Here is an 18,493-nt window from a genome sequence, read left to right as displayed (position 1 = left end):
GTTTTCTACCTCTTTCTAACTTGGCATGCTTATTTGTCTCAATATGCAAACTATGATTTGCAAGTCAGGATCAAACAACTGAGGAACAGTGTCCTTCAGAGACATTGTGTGGCTGTCAATCTGTTTCGCAAAAATAGTTGGATAATGGCAAATATTTCTGCTCCAGCTGAGTTCAGTACAATGCGAGTTTTCAATTAAAACACAAACTGGATTTAGACTGTTTTTATATTCAGGCCCCAGGAGTCTTGCATTCATGAGTTGGCTCCCAGGGCTTGGGCTGTAAATTAGTTTCCCACAGCCTGACAGAAAACCCAGCCGCGTCAGGAAATTATTTTGAAATTAAAATGATGAGAGATGTGTAACAGGGGTTGATCTAATATTTTCTGTTACACACTACCACTCAATGCTAAAATTACCTCCACACAGTGTTACCATTAAGAGTTTCCATAGTGGAGAAAGCACAGGCTGAATGCAAGGTGTCAATGATGCTCCCTCTGTACTGTGCTGGCAAGGCCCCAAATCCACAACGTCATAAGAACTTCTTCTTGGAGTGAGATGGTCAGTTAACGAAAATTAGCTGCAAGACTTCACTTTTTGGTTTTGTGTTCAGTTGGCAACAAGTAATCTACCAATTGATTTGCCACAAGGGCCTGTAAGTCCCAGTTCCAGCTGCACTGCTCTCCTCATTCAACTGGGATCCATATCTCCCCTTCCCCTCCCACTGTATCACTATTGGAACGGAAAACTTGATGTTAATCTAGACCATGAGAGTTATTGAGTCATAGAAATATACAGCACGGAAACAGACCCTTCGGTTGAATCGTCCATGCTGACCAGATATCCCAACCTAATCCAGTCACACTTGCCAGCACCATATCCTTCCAAGCCCTTCCTATTTATATACCCATCCAGATGCCTTTTAAATATTGCAATTGTATCAGCCTCCTGGGAGCTCCTCTGGGAGCTCATTCCATACACGCACCACCCTCTGCGTGAAAAAGTTGCCCCGTAGGTCTCTTTTCTATCTTTCCCCTCTCACCCTAAACCTATGCCCTCGAGTTCTGGACTCCCCCACCCCACATAGACTTTGTCTATTTTTCCTATCCATGCCCCTCATAAGGTCATCCCTGACCCTCCAACACTCCAGGGAAAACAGCCCAGCCTATTCTGCCTCTCGCCAATAACTCAAATCCTCCAACCCTGGTAATATTCTTGCAAACCTTTTCTGAACCCTTTCAAGTTTCACAACATCCTTCCATTGGGAAGGAGACCAGAATTGCACACAATATTCCAAAAGTGGCCTAACTAGCGTCCTGTACAGTCGCACTGTGACCTCCCAACTCCTATACTCAATGCTCTGACCAATAGAGGAAAGCATACCAAACACTTTCTTCACTATCCTATTTACCTGCGATTCTGCTTGCAAGGAGTCATGAACCTGCACTCCAAGGTCATAGAGTCAAAGAGACGTACAGCACGGTCCAACCTGTCCATGCCGATCAGATATCCCAAGCCAATCTAGTCCCACTTGCCAGCACCTGGCCCATATCCCTCCAAACCCCTCCTATTCATGTACCCATCCAGGTGTCTTTTAAATGTTGCAACCGTACTAGCCTCCACTACTTCCTCTGGCAGTTCATTCCATACATTTACCACCGTCTGCGTGAATACGTTGTCCCTGAGGTCTCTTTTATATCTTTCCCCTCTCACCGTAAATCTGTGCCCTCTAGTTCTGGACTCCTCCATCCCAGGGAAGAGACTTTGTCGATTTATCCTATCCATGCCCCTCATGATTTTATAGACCTCTATAAAGGTCACCCCTTCGATGCTCCAGGGAAAACAGCCCCAGCCTTTTAACCTCTCCAACCCTGGCAACATCCTTGTAAATATTTTCTGAACCCTTTCAAGTTTCACAACATCTTTCCGATAGGAAGGAGACCAGAATTCCACGCAATATTCTAAAAGTGGCCTAACCAATGTCCTGTACAGCCGCAACATGACGTCCCAACTCCTGTACTCAATACTCTGACCAATAAAGGAAGGCATACCAAATGTCTTCTTCACTATCCTATCTACCTGCAACTCCACTTTCAAGGAGCTATGAACCTGCACTCCAAGGTCTCTTTGTTCAGCAACACTCCCTGAGACTTTACCATTAGGTGTATAAGTCCTGCTAAGATTTGCTTTCCCAAAATGCAACACCTCACATTTATCTAAATTAAACTCCATCTGCCACTCCTCAGCCCATTGGCCCATCCGATCAAGATTCTGTTGCAATCTGAGGTAACCCTCTTTACTGTCCACTACACCTCCAATTTTGCTGTCATCTGCAAACTTACTAACTGTACCTCTTATGCTTGCATCCAAATCATTTATGTAAATGACAAAAAGTAGAGGACCCAGCACCAATGCTTGTGGCACTCCACTGGTCACAGGCCTCCAGTCTGAAAAACAACCCTCCGCCACCACCCTCTGTCTTCTACCTTTGAGCCAGTTCTGTATCCAAATGGCTAATTCTCCCTGTATTCCATGAGATCTAACCTTGCTACGCAGTCTCCCATGGGGAACCTTGTCGAACGCCTTATAGAAGTGCATATAGATCACATCCACCTCTCTGCCCTGATCAATCCCCTTTGTTACTTCTTCAAAAAAGTCAATCAAGTTTTGAGACATGATTTCCCATGCACAAAGCCACGTTGACTATCCCTAATCAGTCCTTGCTATTTGAAATAAGGGTAAGTCCTGTCCCTCAGGATTCCCTCCAACAACTTGCTCACCATCATGTCAGGCTCACTGGTCTATAGTTCCCTGGTTTGTCCTTACCACCTTTCTTAACTAATGGTACCACAGTAGCCATCCTCCCGTATTCTGGCACCTCACCTGTGACTATCAATGATACAAATGTCTCAGGCAAGGGGCCAAGCAATCACTTCCCTAGATTCCCAGAGAGTTCTAGGGTACATCTGATCAGGTCCTGGGGATTTATCCATGTTTATGCGTTTCAAAACATCCAGCATTTCCTCCTCTGTAATATGGACAATTTCAAGATCTACTTCCCTACATTCTATATCTCCACATTCTTTTCCACAGTAAACACTCATGCAAAACACTCATTTAGTATCTCCCCCATCTCCTGCAGCTCCAAACAAAGGCTGCCTTGCTGATCTTTGAGGGACCCTATTCACTTCCTCATTACCCTTTTATCCTTAATGTATCTGTAAAATCCCTTTGGATTCTCTTTAGCCCTATCTACCAAAGCTATCTCATGCCCTTTTGTGCCCTCTTGATTTTCCTCTTAAGTATACTCCAACTGCCTTTATACTCTTCTAAGGATTAATTCGATCTATTTTGTCTATACCTGACATATGCTTCCTTCCTTCCTGCCTTTTCTTAACCAAACTCTCAATTTCTCTCATCATCCAGCATTCCTGACACCTACCAGCCTTTCCTTTCACCTTAACAGGAACGTACTGCCTTTCACTCAGAGTCCCCGCTACTCACACTTCAAGATTTTCTGTTTTGTCAGCCTCTTGGTTCAAACTGTAGCTAAAGAAAATCCGTAAGTATGCACTATGTTCATGTCACTCAATTAATAATCCAGAGAACCACTGTGGGAGAAAGCAATAGAGTGTTATGCTGATCAAGTTAGTTGAGGAAAGATGGAAGTAGGCTCCAGTGCAGTATTAAATGGCATGGATTGGTTGGGACAAATGGCTTGCTTTTACCACAAATATTCTGCATAATACAATGTAAATTGGTACATTTACAACCAGCACATCAACCAGCATCAAACATCAACCAGCACATTTATCCGAACGCTTCAAATTGTCAGTTACCATCACTGAAATGAAATAAAGTAACAACTCCTTACAGAAGTTAAAAAAAAATCAGGAGATCTGGAACCACCAATTGCTCCAGAGTTTCACTTCATTTGAGAAAATGGCAGATGATTTTACAAATGCATTTATTTTTGATGCAGCTGAGTTGTCATGGGATTAGCAATAAATTCTAGACTTTCTAGATAACAGCAGTACAGCTATATTGCACAAATTACCCCTCCATAATATTTATGTACAGTTGATGAGCTTCCTTCCCACACAACCTCCAGGAAGGAAGTAGACTGTTTTAAATTGCTAGCCCTTCCCCCACCCAAAGAAACAATATCTCATTTGCTCAAAACATTTAGTCTGACACATTCTCGAGAACAAAACCCACTAAACTAAAGTAAGTAAATTCAAAAGACCTTGATAAATGGTTTGGAAACATTCTATCTAAACCTAAGTGCCCCGATAGATCATTCACGTTTGGCCATCTTAATGGTCATTTTTGATATCTAAATTTAAATATCTGGAAAGAAATCCAGAAATAACATATGAAGTCAATGTGCACATGAAGAAATTTTCAGCACCTCGCTGAAATTAATTCTGGCAGAAATTTAAACTCATAAGTGCTTCATTGTTCACTGGCTGTTCCTGCTGTCTTTGTGCTGAAATTGGTTTCTGCCACCTGGCACATACTTCTGATCCTTCAATTTGGTTCAGAAAAAAACACACAATTCATAAATTTAATATTTTCATTTCACATCTGATCTTAGCAATGAATGGATTCTAAAACAAATCTGCTGATGCCTAATACATAAAGTGTATGCATATATTTTACATTGGAATATTTGTTTTGAAAGTAATCCTCTGAAATACCACTAATTTATACTCAAAATTATTAATATCCTTGAGCTATATCAATGCTGCAATAGAAGCCAGACTAATAGGAGGCCAGTTATTGTTTAAGTCAAACAGAAAGGATTGTAAAATACTTTTCCTATCTTGCCATTGTTCTCCAAGCTGAACACACACTCATTCAGTAATTTAATACGACTGGAAAGAGTAAAGTACAGCTCACTTACAGTTACAGATTTGTTAGCAAGCACACAACCATCTGTATCCACATGCCCAGGCTTGGACTACAACATCGCAAGGAAGAGACCTATCACGACCAAAGACCTCAACTTAAAATGTCTTATTCACTGCCGACAGCCACAATGCATTGCTGACTACAAGCTCTCTCTGGGTTAACTGTCACATCGATTTACATATCAATAGCAGTTTCACCAGGGCCCATCACAGTGAAAGAGGGAGGTTGCAGTAACAGCTTCAATCAACCAAGTCGACTTAAAAATACTCTTTTAGAGTGTTATGTTACTTACAAGAGTGTATTACTGCCGAATGCCATGATGCTCATTTAAATTCATTGCTTTGCTTTACTCGTAAAGCCTCAGTTCCTCATTAAGGAGTCAGAAAATGTTTAAAATTGGACAAAGAAAACAATGTAAGTAGCCACAGAGACTGGGTTGGAGTTCGAGGTGGGAACCCACTCAACTCCACCCACCACCTCCAACATTCTTCACACTGTCATGTGTTGGCAAATGTGTACCCTCCGTGCTGACGTACCCTTCTCCTTCACCAGACTAGGCCATTGGAGGCTTCTTTGCCACTTCTTTGTGCTTCCCATTCTATTTTCCTGCCTCATCAGCCTGGACCAGGAGAAAGCCTTTGACAGGATATTGCATACGTATATGAGAGATGTTCTCTCCAAAATGGGCTTTGAGGAGGGAATCTGCAATTGGATCAGACTGCTCTACACCAACATTGTCAGTGCAGTCTCAATTAATAGGTGGGAATCAGATAGCTTCCCAGTCAGATCTGGAGTCAGGCAGGGCTGTCCTCTCTCTCCTGCCTTGTTTGTGTGTTGCATAGAGCCATTGGCTGAGTCCATCAGGAAGGATGCGAGCCTGAGAGGGGTGACTATTCCTGGCAGCGGGGGCCTGCAGGTTAAGGCCTCCCTGTACACGGATGACGTCGCCATTTTCTGCTCGGATTCGCTGTCCATGCACAGACTCATGTGCGTATGTGACCAGTTCAAACGGGCCTCGGCCAAGGTAAACTGAGGTAAGAGCGAGGCCATGCTCTTCGGGAACTGGGCCGACCAATCCTCTATCCCCTTCACCGTCAGGACTGACCACCTGAAGGTGATGGGTATGTGGTTTGGAGGGGTTGGGGCGTGCACCATGTCTTGGGAGGAGCGTATCAAGAAAGTGAGGCAGACACTGGGCAGATGGAAGCTACGGTCACTCTCCATCACAGGGAAAAAACCTGGTTATCAGGTGTGAGGCACTGTCATTGCTGTTATATGTGGCACAGGTCTGGCCTATTCCCAGAACCTGTGCCGCTGCAGTCACCAGGGCCATCTTCCACTTCATGTGGAGATCAAAGATGGACCGGGTCCGAAGGAATTCGATGTATAAAGATCTGGGCAACGGGGGAAAAAACACACCCAATGCCACCCTCACCCTGATGGCCACCTTTGTGTGTGGCTGCATCAAGCTGTGCGTGGATCCCCGGTACGCAAACACCAAGTGTCACTACGTACTACGGTTCTACCTGTCCCCGGTGTTCTAAAGGATGGGCCTGGCCTCGCTGCTGTGGAACGCTCCGAGTAGTTGGACTGTTCCGTATCACCTGTCCTTTGCGGAGAAATTTGTGAAGAAAAACACCTTTGACCACAAGTCCATCAGGAAGTGGTCAGCACGTAGTGTCCTTGAGACCCTTCGGGAAAAGGAGAGGGCGGATCCTATCGAGCGATTCCCTGAGCAGACTGTCAAAGCCATTTGGCAGAATGCCTCATCACCAGAACTTTCCAACAAGCACCAAGACATGGCTTGGCTGGTGGTGAGAAGGGCTCTGCCTGTGAGATCCTTTATGCACGCCCAGACTCTCTGCCGCACCGCACACTGCCCTCAAAGCGGCTGCGGGGGAGTACGAAACTATCACACACCTCCTTCTGGAATGTGCCTACGCAAAGGAAGTCTGGAGAGGAATGCTGTGGTGTTTGTCGAGATTCATCCTGAGCAGCTCCGTGCTTTACTGTCTGTTCCCCGGGACGCACACCGAGACGAACATCAACTGTGCCTGGAGAATCATCAACTCGGTCAAAAACACTCTTTGGTCTGTCCGAAACCTGATGATCTTCCAGCTGAAGGAGTTGACCCTGACTGAGTGTTGCAGACTGGCACATTCCAAGGTCCAGGACTATGTGCTGAGGGACGCGCTGAAGCTTGGGGCAGCTGCCGCCAAGGCGCGGTGGAGAAAGACCACCGTGTAAGATCAGCCTGCCTAAGAAGAACAGGGGGCCCACTCAGTAATCGGGCCCCGCTTACGCCTCAGCAAAATACCTGGATGGTCAATGTACAGACTTGTACATACAAATGATTAATTCCAATCTCTGTAAGTAAAGTAATGCAATGTATATGTATGTATGGCATCACCAATTGTATAGATATCAAAATAATTTTATGAATAAAATATATTTTTGAAATAAAAAAAGTTCTATTTTCCCTTTTAGCTGTATATAGGCTCTGAGCTAAACTTTGTCTGAGGGTGGGAACCAGATTTTGGAACTTGCTAGTGTGCTTTCTGAGGTTAGCCAGGTTCTTATCAGCAAGAGAGAAAAAAAGATTTAATATTTCAGATAATGACCTTTCATCAGATCACATATAGTCAAATTTTTGAACACTTGTATTTCTTCCTTCTGCTCCAGCATGCTTCTTTAACAATTACAAATTCTTCCAATTTATGACCATAAAATCAGTCCTCAAATTAATCACTAAAGACTTGAGTAATTTGATTGTTATATTAGATGACCCTTACCATTTTAATTTTCAATGCCCAACGCAAATAATCTCATCCCTACATAGGCCAGAAAACATTGAGCATGAGAGTGAAAATCAATTTTAGATTCTTCACCCAAATAGCCATAATTTGACAGAGGAGAGGAAATATACAGTATATGAAATGAGAAAAGCAGAGACACATGAGTTTCAGATACAAAGAATTTTAATGGGAGGCGAAGTTGATAAAACTGGGCAAAGCAGAAAGCTGGTTCCTCAACTGTGGGCTGAAACATCTCTTTCTATGGCAGTGAGATACAATCCTTCCAAAACTAATTAGCTATTAGTATAATAGCACTCTTGGTGTAAATGTTAGTAACAATCCAATCGTATTTTCCACATTGTTATTAGATCTTATGTCAATCTTTCTCAATCTCCTTGAATACATTTCTACTTTTTTCCAGGTATAATTTCAAAGCTATCTTTTTAATCCCCAAATATCATTCCAGTGAATCTACATGTATGTTCTCCGCGACTCCAAAATCCTATCTGTAATGTGATGTTCAAAATTGAAGACAATTTTCCAGTTGGGGTATAGCTTTAGACAAAAAGGATTTAAACACAATGTTACAAATTTAGATACTGGGGGAGTAGGAGCCAATGTCAATACATGAGTACAAAAGTGGTAGATATTGTGTGATTCTGCAGAAATCTTGTTCACTGGCCTCCCCTTACTGTACTCAATACTGTTGGCTGTCAAGGAAGGTGAGGACCAACAAACACAGAAATTTTGAGCAGTTAAAGTTAATTATTGGAAATTATTCTGAGGGACATAATTAACCTCCACTTGGAGAGGCAGGGATTAATCAAGAATAATCAGCAAGACTTTGAAAGGGGGAGATCATGTCGCAAAATTTGAATGTTTTCAAGGAGGTGATTGGTGTGGAGATGAATGCACTGCAGGTGATGCAGTTAAATGAAAGACAGTGAGGGCTTTGACAAAGTCTCACAAACTGGTTAAAAAACTAAGAGTTCATGGGATTCAGGGCAATTTGGCAAGCTGGGTCCAAAATTGGTTTAGTGACAGGAAGCAGAGGGTGATAGTGGCAAAATGTTTGTGAGACTGAAAGCCTGTATCCAGTGGTATACCAGAGTGTTCGGTGCTGCACCCCTTGCTGTTTGTTCCATGCCTTACCTGTCTACACATGAATGCAAGGAAGTATAATCAGCAAATTTACAGATGACACAAAAAATTGGTGGTGTGGTAAGTAGATGATATCGATGCGCTGAACATTGGTGAATGGAATTTAATTGTCACGAAGTGTGATATGATGCATTTTGGGAAGAAAGGCAAAGCAAAGAAGGACGAAATGAATGGTAGGACCCTCGGAAGTACAGAGGATCAGACAGACTGTGGTACATGTTCATCAATTCTTGAAGGCAACAGGACAGGCAGATATTGTGGTTAAGGCAGCATATGGAACCCTTACCTTTATTGGCAAGGCATTGGATATAAGTGCAAGGAGGTTATGATGGAGCTGTGGGACTGTGGGAGGAAACCAGATCAGCCGAAGGAAACCCATGCAGACACAGAGCAAATGTGCAAACCCCACACAGTTGCACGAAGCTGGAATTGAACGCGTGTCCCTGGCTCGGTGAAGCAGCAGTACTAACCACAGAGCCACCGTGCCACCCAATTGGTCAACCATAAGGTGTGATTTGTTAACATTCGCCATCTCCCCCAATCATTGCATGCCATTCCTAGTGGCTTTCCAGTTCTAATTACTTGAGGATGAATCTTTCTAATTTCCTGCACCGACCAACTTCCATCAATCCTGTAGACACTACTTCACTGTGTTCTCACCAAAGCAGACACTTTTACCTGGAGTTTTTGCAACAACAGAGAGCCTCCTTGTCAAGCCAAACATGATGGCTAAGCCTGGAAGTTAAAAGTCTCACCCCCAAATACAGCTCGGGGTTTGTACCCATGCAGATCATGGAGGCAACTAGCCTTTTAAAATCATCAGCTGCCTTCACAAAAGTGAGATTTTGGTAGATGTTTGAGAGCGAAATGCAAAGTGTGCAAAGCAGAACCCATAATAGCAGGTTTGAACTTTACATTTTTTTTGGATAGCCTTTGGTAAGGTAAGGATCTTTCAGTGTTGCCTGCCTCAATGTCTAGTCCTCAGACTGAAGGCTAGACATCCAATTGTAAAGATTCTATTGGTGGAACTGGGAATTCTTTGATCTTCATGGAAGTTAACCCAGGATGAAAAATCGTGGGCTTCGTGACATTGCTGATTATAGCAAATGGCTTAAACAGATTTTCTTGACCCAACTCAATTAGCCTCCCAGCAGAGATCAGTGGTTATATTTTTAATTGAGTTAAAATTATAGTTGCATTGCAAACTGCAAATGGTGGATTAATAACTATCAGATTATACAAAGTCAGTACTTCACTGATAAATAGCTCGACAACAACGAGAGCTCAATACCCAACCAAGAAAATTCAGAAAAAAAAAAGCATTATTGCTCACTACCATTTTCCAAAGTCTGTACCTCCTTTTGAATTCTACAGGTAGTTACTCAAGTAACAAAAAAAAGTGATGATTACAGCTTTCAAACTGATCATCGTTTCTTACATTCTTGTATATTAAATTTAATAACACCTTGCCTTTCCATACCTGGATAATTTCTTTTCAAACATCATTCTTGACATATTATGAAGTGTTTTCAGGCACCAACTAACCACTTATTTGTTGTGCTTCTGCACACTGTTACAACAATGAATAACAGGGCAAAATCACTGCTAAAATAGGCTTTGCAGCATGAAAACACTGAAAGAGAGCTCATTGGCTGTGAAGTGCCTTGGGTCATCTTGAGCATATCTGCGATGCTATACAAATGAAATTTTGTTTTTTCCTTTATCACAGAGGGATGACTTCTCTTGCAATAGTAGCTGGATTTTTTTTATCCGTTGGTGGGAAGTGGGTGTCACTAGTTAGGCCAGCATTTATTGCTTATCCTTTACTGCCCAGATGGAGGTTAAAAATTAGCCATAATGCCATGAGACTGGAGTCACATGTAGGCCAGACCAAGAAAGAGTGCTGGATTTTATTGCCTAAAGGACATTAGTGAACCATATAGTTTTTAAATGACAATTGGCAGTGGTTACACGATCAACATTAAGCTAGTTTATTTTAGATTTCATTGAATTCAAACTTCACCATCTGCCATGAATACACACCAAAAAATTAAGGCTGAGGTTCAGGATTACTATTTCAGTGACAATGTCATACACGCCATCATCGCCTCCCGTCTGGTGAGGATCAGACTTTGACAAGCTATCAATCTATCAATCATTCTCTGCAGTCAACTATTGGCAATGAGAGTCTATTTTTTAGCTTAGCCATCTGCCTGTTAAATGTTTTGGCTTGGGTTTTTTTGCCTCTGAACGTGTTGAAATGGAGCTACACAAGGTTTAAAAATAGTTGGCAGAATCCAACTCCAGGATTCCACTCTCATTTCTATTGGCAATTTTGACTGTCATGGGATAAGGGCCGTGATAAGGCCTGTACGCAGCAAATCCATCCAATCATAAGACCATAAGACCATAAGACATAGGAGTGGAAGTAAGGCCATTCGGCCCATCGAGTCCACTCCGCCATTCAATCATGGCTGATGCGCATTTCAGCTCCACTTGCCAGCGTTCTCCCCGTAGCCCTTAATTCCTCTAGACAACAAGAACCTATCAATCTCGGCCTTGAAGACATTTAGCGTCCCGGCTTCCACTGCACTCCGTGGCAATGAATTCCACAGGCCCACCACTCTCTGGCTGAAGAAATGTCTCCGCATTTCCGTTCTGAAATGACCCCCTCTAATTCTAAGGCTGTGTCCACGGGTCCTAGTCTCCTCGCCTAACAGAAACAATTTTCTAGCATCCACCTTTTCAAAGCCATGTATTATTTTGTACGTCTCTATTAGATCTCCCCTTAATCTTCTAAACTCCAACGAATACAACCCCAGTATCCTCAGCCGTTCCTCATATGCTAGACCTGTCATTCCAGGGATCATCCGTGTGAATCTCCGCTGGACACGTTCCAGTGCCAGTATGTCCTTCCTGAGGTGTGGGGACCAAAACTGGACACAGTACTCCAAATGGGGCCTAACCAGAGCTTTATAAAGTCTTAGTAGTACATCTCTGCTTTTATATTCCAACCCTCTTGAGATAAGAGACAACATTGCATTCGCTTTCTTAATCACAGACTCAACCTGCATGTTTACCTTTAGAGAATCCTCGACTAGCACTCCCAGATCCCTTTGTGCTTTGGCTTTATTAAGTTTCTCACCATTTAGAAAGTAGTCCATTCCTATATTCTTTTTGCCAAAGTGCAAGACCTCGCACTTGCTCACGTTAAATTCCATCAGCCATTTCCTGGACCACTCTCCCAACCTGTCTAGATCCTTCTGTAGCCTCCCCACTTCCTCAGTACTACCTGCCTGTCTACCTAACTTTGTATCATCGGCAAACTTCGCTAGAATGCCCCCGGTTCCCTCATCCAAATCATTAATATATAATGCGAACAGCTGTGGCCCCAGCACCGAACCCTGCGGGACACCGCTCGTCACCGGCTGCCATTCTGAAAAAGAACCTTTTATCCCAACTCTCTGCCTTCTGTTAGATAGCCAATCCTCAATCCATCCCAGCAGCTCACCTCGAACACCATGGGCCCTCACCTTGCTCAGCAGTCTCCCGTGTGGCACCTTATCAAAGGCCTTTTGAAAGTCCAGATAGACCACATCCACTGGGTTCCCCTGGTCTAACCTACTTGTTACCTCTTCAAAAAATTCCAACAGGTTTGTCAGGCATGACCTCCCTTTACTAAATCCACGTTGACTTGTTCTAATCAGACTCTGCTCTTCCAAGAATTTAGAAACCTCATCCTTAATGATGGATTCTAGAATTTTACCAACAACCGAGGTTAAGCTGATTGGCCTATAATTTTCCATCTTTTGCCTTGATCCTTTCTTGAACAAGGGGGTTACTACAGCCATCTTCCAATCGTCCGGGACCTTTCCTGACTCCAGTGACTCTTGAAAGATCTCAACCAATGCCTCTGCTATTTCCTCAGCAACCTCTCTCAGAACTCTAGGGTGTATCCCATCGGGGCCAGGAGATTTATCAATTTTAAGACTTTTTAAGCTCTTCTGCAGTGGTTACCACTTCAGACTCCCTGCACTTTTGATGGGGTTAGGCTGGCTTCTGAAACAACATTATTCATGGTAGCTCAAAGGTATGGTGAACCATGAGGGAGCTCTCAGGACCTGTAAGCTTGAAAGGTGTTAACAGCTTCACCTGTAATAATGCAATGCTGCATGACAAGTTAAATATATTTTCGTGTAGACGAGGATACTGAATGTAATATCTCCAAAGCTTGGTGGGATGACTAATTGTGAGGAGGATGCAGTGTGATTTGGAGAAGCTGAATGATTGGGCAAATACATGGTAAATGCAGTATAATGTGGATAAATGTGAGATTATTCATTTTGGGAGCAAAGTAGGAAGGGAAATTATTAACTGAATGGCTATAAATTGAGAGGGAAATACGATGAATTCTGGGTGTGGTCGTACACCAGTCACTGCAGGTAAACAACCAGGTGCATTAGGAGTTAAAGAAGACAAATCGTAGACAGACAAGATTTGTGCACAAGAGTGGGGATTGCTTTCTGCAGTTGTACAGGCCCTCGGTGAGACCACAGCTGGAATACTGTGTTAAGTTTTCATCTCCTTCCCCAGGAAGGATGTACTTGCTACAGTGGGAGTGCAGCGAAGGTTCACCAGACTAAGTCCTGGCAGGGCAGAACTGACATATGAGGACAGGTTGAATCTGTAAGGATTACAGTATATTCACTGGAATTCAGAAGGGTGAGGGGAATCACACAGAATCCTATAAAATTCAAGCAGGACTATACAGAGGCAATACAGGAAGGAACCCTGGACCAGGGGTCACAATCTAAGGATATGGGGTAAACCATTTAGGTCTGAGATGAGGCCAAATTTCTTCACCCAGAGAGTGATGAGGCTGTAAAGTTTGCTACTAAGAAGACAATCACGGTCAAAATGTTTTATGATTTCAAGAAGCAGTTGGATATAGCATTTCGGGCTAAAAAGATCAAAAGAGTATGGGGGATTAAAGTGGGAACAAGCTAATGAGTTGGATGATCAGCCATGTTCATAATGAATGGTGAAGCAGGCTTGAAGGGCTGAATGGCCTTCTCCTGCTTTTATTTTCTATGCTTCTATAAGATTGATAGAGCTGTAGTCTTAGAAAGACTCTCATTTATCACATTAATGAAAACTGGGGTGAGGGAATGAGAGATTTTACAAATCATTAGATTAAGAATTCCATAAATAGCCAGTCCCACTGTGTGAGTAAAGATCCACTATTGAAGTATTGAAGTATTCTGCTAAGTACTGAAAAGTGGGGTATGGTATCATCGGGAAGGTGATGACCTCATGGTATTGTCGCTATTTTAGCCCCAAATGCTATATCCAGAGACCCAGAAAATGTTCTGTGGATCCAGATTCGAATCCTGCCATGGCAGACAATGGAATTTGAATTCAACAAAATAAAAATCTGAGTTAACAGTCTAATGATGACCATTAATCTTCATGTTACATTACCTTCATCCATTCTACTGATATCTCACATAATCTGTGGGTGGAGACAGGGAGCTTTACTTTATGTTTTGAAACAATGAGAGATATCTATGCCCGCTCTCCCCAAGGTCCTAGTAATTATGTCTGACCAAATGTATTTGTACTTATTGCTATCATGCAATAAAACCTCTTTCCTATCTAAGATCCAGGTCTCCTCTGTAGATAGTCTACATTGGTGTATCTTTGAATCACGAGATGTGTCCAAAACACAACAGAGAAGGATTTGTGCTAACGAACCACTTCAAACCACCCTTACCGGATATTGTAGAGGTGACCAATAGCAAAAAGTGTCAGAATGGTCGTCTACGAAAATACAATATTAAGAGGAGTTTTCCCTCTGGTATATCATCTCTGAGGAGGCTTCCAAAAGAAGCCATCAACATGCTAAAAGACCCATAAAGGGACTTGGCTTACATAAAAAGATGAAGCTTTCAAAAATAGCTGAGCATTTGGAAAAACTCAAGAAAATCATGAAAAATCAATATGGTTCGATGAAAGGGAAATCACACTTAACTGACTTATGAGAGTTCTTTGGAAGAGTAATATATGCTGTGCATAAAGGGAACCCCACTGACACACTATACTTGGATTTCCAGATTGCATTTGCGAAGGTACCACATCAAAGGCTACAGCAGAAAACAAAAACTTGTGATATCGGGATAACATATTACTATAGTTAGAAGATTGGCTGGCTGACAAAAAAAGCAGAGAATATGTATAAATGAGTCTTTGTTTCACAGGATGTGATGAGTGGAGTCCCATACAGGTTTGCACTGGGGCACCAACATTTTCCAATTTACATCCAGGAGTTAGATGTGGGGAGCAATGGCAGGGCAGCTAGATACAAGAGTCTAGATTAGAGTGGTGCTGGAAAAGCAGGTTAGAGTGGAGCAGGAAAATCGACGTTTCGGACAAAAGCCCTTCATCAGGAATAGAGACGTTTGCCCGAAATGTCAATTTTCCTGCTCTTCAGATGCTGCCTGACCTGCTGTGCTTTTCCAGCACCACTCTAATCTAGACTCTGGTTTCCAGCATCTGCAGCCCTTGTTTTTACCTAGACAGATACACAGATGATACAAAGATGAGCAGGTAAGTATACTGTACAGAAGACAGAAGGAGCATGAAGATGGATTTAAATATGTTGAGTGAGCGAGCCGAGATCTGTCATATAGTGCATAACATCAAAAATGTGAACTTGTTCTCTCTTAGAGGGCAGAATTTAAAAAACAGTGTGTCACTTAAGGATTGTGGACTTCAGAGGTGCAAAGGGATGTGTGTGTTCTAGTGTGTGAATCTTGAAATGTTAGTATGCAGGTAGAGCAAGTAATTAAGACTTTTAACATAATGCTGTATTTTAATACAAGAGGAATTGGACATAAAAATAAAGATGTTATGCTTTAGTTATACAGGGCACTGGTGAGACCTATACCTTGAACAGGTCTCCCTACGTAAGGAAGGATGGAAATGTACTTGAGGTTGTTCAGCGAAAGTTTACTCGATTCATTCCTGGAATTAGTAGGTTGTCTTATGAGGATAAGGTGGACAGGCTGGGATTGTTTCCACTGGAAATTAGATGAGTAAAAGCTGACTTGATTGAAATATATAAAGTCTAGAACAATCTTGAAAAGGTGGACATAGAAAGGAAATTTGCTGTTGTGGGAGAGTCCATAATTAGAGTCATTGAGTTATATAGCACGGAAACAGACTCTTCAGTCCAACTCATCCATGCCAACCAAATATCTCAAACTGATCAAGTCCCATTTGCAAGCATTTGGCCCATATCTCTCCAAACCCTTCCTATTCATGTACCCATCCAGATGCCTCTTAAAATGTTGTAATTGTATCATCCTCCACCAACTCGTTCCATCCAAGAACTACCCACTGCCTCTCAGGTCCTTCTGAAGTGTTTCCCCTCTCACCTTAAACTTATGCCCTCTAGATTTGGATTCCCTACCATGGAAAAATGACCTTGGTTGTTCATCCTATCCATGCCCCTCATGATTTTACAAACCTCTATCTCAGGTCACCCCTCAGCCTCCGACGCTCCAGCCTATTCAGCCTCTCCCCATAGCTCAGACTATCCAATCCCAGGAGAGACCATTTTAAAATTAGGGACTGTCATATTTTTAGGACTTTTTTTTAACTCTCAGAAGATTTTGCAACTTTGGAATTATCTGCCTCAAAGTGGTGGAAGGCTGAACGGTTTTTTTAAAAAAGATGGAAGCAGATAGTTTTGTTCAGCAAGAGAATCCAAGATTATTGAGGACAAAAAGGAATGTGGAATTTGAAACAAAAATTGACCTGTATGATCTTATTGATTGGTGGAGCAGCCTTGATGGGCTGAAAGGCCTACTTCTATCTTTATTTCATAAATTCCTAAAGATTTTCACTGCCCATTGTTGGATTTTTCTATTCTCTGAAAACACAATCCACTCAGAATTACATTATGGGCCTCACTCACATCTGCACTTCCAGCCAGTAAAACCGATGAAAATTAGTCTCTCTGAGTTCCTATTTCCTTTGCATCAAACAAGCTTGAAGACCACTATACTGGAATCTCAGCACTCACTGGTGCATACTGTAGGGATGGGAATGTGTGGGAGAGGTTGATGCTATTTCTCTCAGCAAAAACAACTCCTGGGGCTACAAATCACTGACATTCCACAGAGGTGAAACATACAGTAACTATCAAAGTAAAAACAACCTTTGACAGTTAACAAGATATTGGCAACTAATTAGTGTCACAAGTTGGTGCCGTGAAAATTTCACTCAGCAGTGAAGGAAAGAAGGCATAATACAGCACTTTAAAATCTACACCACAAAGCACAGCTGTTTGGACATCATTCAAAAGAACTAATTTCTGACTTTATGTAAAATAGAAAGGGTTCTACCTTTCATTTGAGAAATAAAATATAGGTTGGGTTGACTACGTAAATTAGAAAAAAGGAAAGGGAAGAGATAAGAAGTAGTGCTACTGAAATACTAGAATATGAAACCGTGCTAATGAGATGTCAGAAATTAATCTTATTAGTAACAATTATCTAGGATTACCTAGATGCTGTTTCACAAGAAACAATCACACCCTTTAGAGACAGGAAGGTCTGATATAAGCAAAACAGGTAGAGGTATCCGGGAGGTATGTCAGAAGGAGCATCAGTCCTTGAGCTTGTCTAACAGGAGGTTTGAGATTCATGCTCACTGTGTCAATGAGAGTGAGGGCTGTAGGGAGGATGAGCAAACTAACCATAACACCATATTACAGTCATGATTTGGAGATGCCGATGTTGGACTGGGGTGTACAAAGTTAACAATCGGCACTCCGACAGCTAGTGTGCTTCCAATTAAACCTGTTGGACTATATCCTGGTGTTGTGTGTGATTTTTAACCATATTACAGGAAGCAATTCAGGAGGAGGAAAAAATATTTAGGGTTGTAATCAGGGATAGTACAGTCAGGGCAATTGACTGTGTTCCCTGTGGCCAGGATTGAGAGTCATGAGGGCTGTGTTGCCTGAGTGGTGCTCGGGTTCAGGTTATCTCATCATTGCACAGGAATTTGGATTGGGAGGGGAAAGATCCAGTTGTCATGTCCATGAAAGTACCAACAATATAGGCAGAAAGAGGAAAGAGGTTCTGCTGAGGGATTATGAGCAGTGATTGGTTAATGTCTGAACAGTAGAACTGCAAAAGTAATAATTTCTGGATTACTAACTCAGCCATGTGTAAACTGACACAAGGTCAACAAGGTAAATATATAACTCAAAGACTGGTGTTGGAGAAACTGGTTCAAATCACGAAGCATCGGCACCAGTACTGGGGAAGGAGGATGCTGTTCCGATAGGATGTACTCCACCTGAATCATACTGGGGCCAGGGTCCTGCCGAATCACATGATTAGGACTGTGGACACAGCTTTAAACTAAATAGTGGGAGAGTAGGTTCAGTTGTATGGAAAATTATGGAAAAAGATAAAGGGCAGAGGTTACTAAAGTTTCCACAACAAGTAATAGGACAGAGAGAATGGAAAGGCTCAGGAATCTAACTTCAGGCACAGCAGTTAACAGGACAACTACAAGAAGGAGGGCAATCAATGAGGGTGGTGTACTAAAAT

The 18,493-nt window shown here is 42.4% G+C and overlaps 1 protein-coding gene across 4 annotated transcripts in view; it reads right to left on the bottom strand.

The window, feature by feature from the left end:
- Positions 1–18,493, bottom strand: part of ankrd6b (ankyrin repeat domain 6b) — a 218,230-nt gene that overhangs the window by 146,967 nt on the left and 52,770 nt on the right. The window contains exon 1 of one of the 4 annotated variants that reach the window (XM_072553750.1): positions 5,204–5,270. The exons of 2 other annotated variants lie outside the window; for them this stretch is intronic. The gene's annotated coding sequence lies outside the window, so the exon portion shown is untranslated. Of the gene's footprint in view, positions 1–4,903; positions 5,049–5,203; positions 5,271–18,493 lie in introns of those variants that run through there. One more of the 4 variants, XM_072553749.1, reaches the window with a different exon arrangement.

The sequence above is a fragment of the Chiloscyllium punctatum genome, chromosome 3 (genome assembly GCF_047496795.1).
Source record: "Chiloscyllium punctatum isolate Juve2018m chromosome 3, sChiPun1.3, whole genome shotgun sequence".
Lineage (NCBI taxonomy): Eukaryota > Metazoa > Chordata > Chondrichthyes > Orectolobiformes > Hemiscylliidae > Chiloscyllium > Chiloscyllium punctatum.
This window is presented reverse-complemented; position numbering and strand designations above follow the sequence as displayed.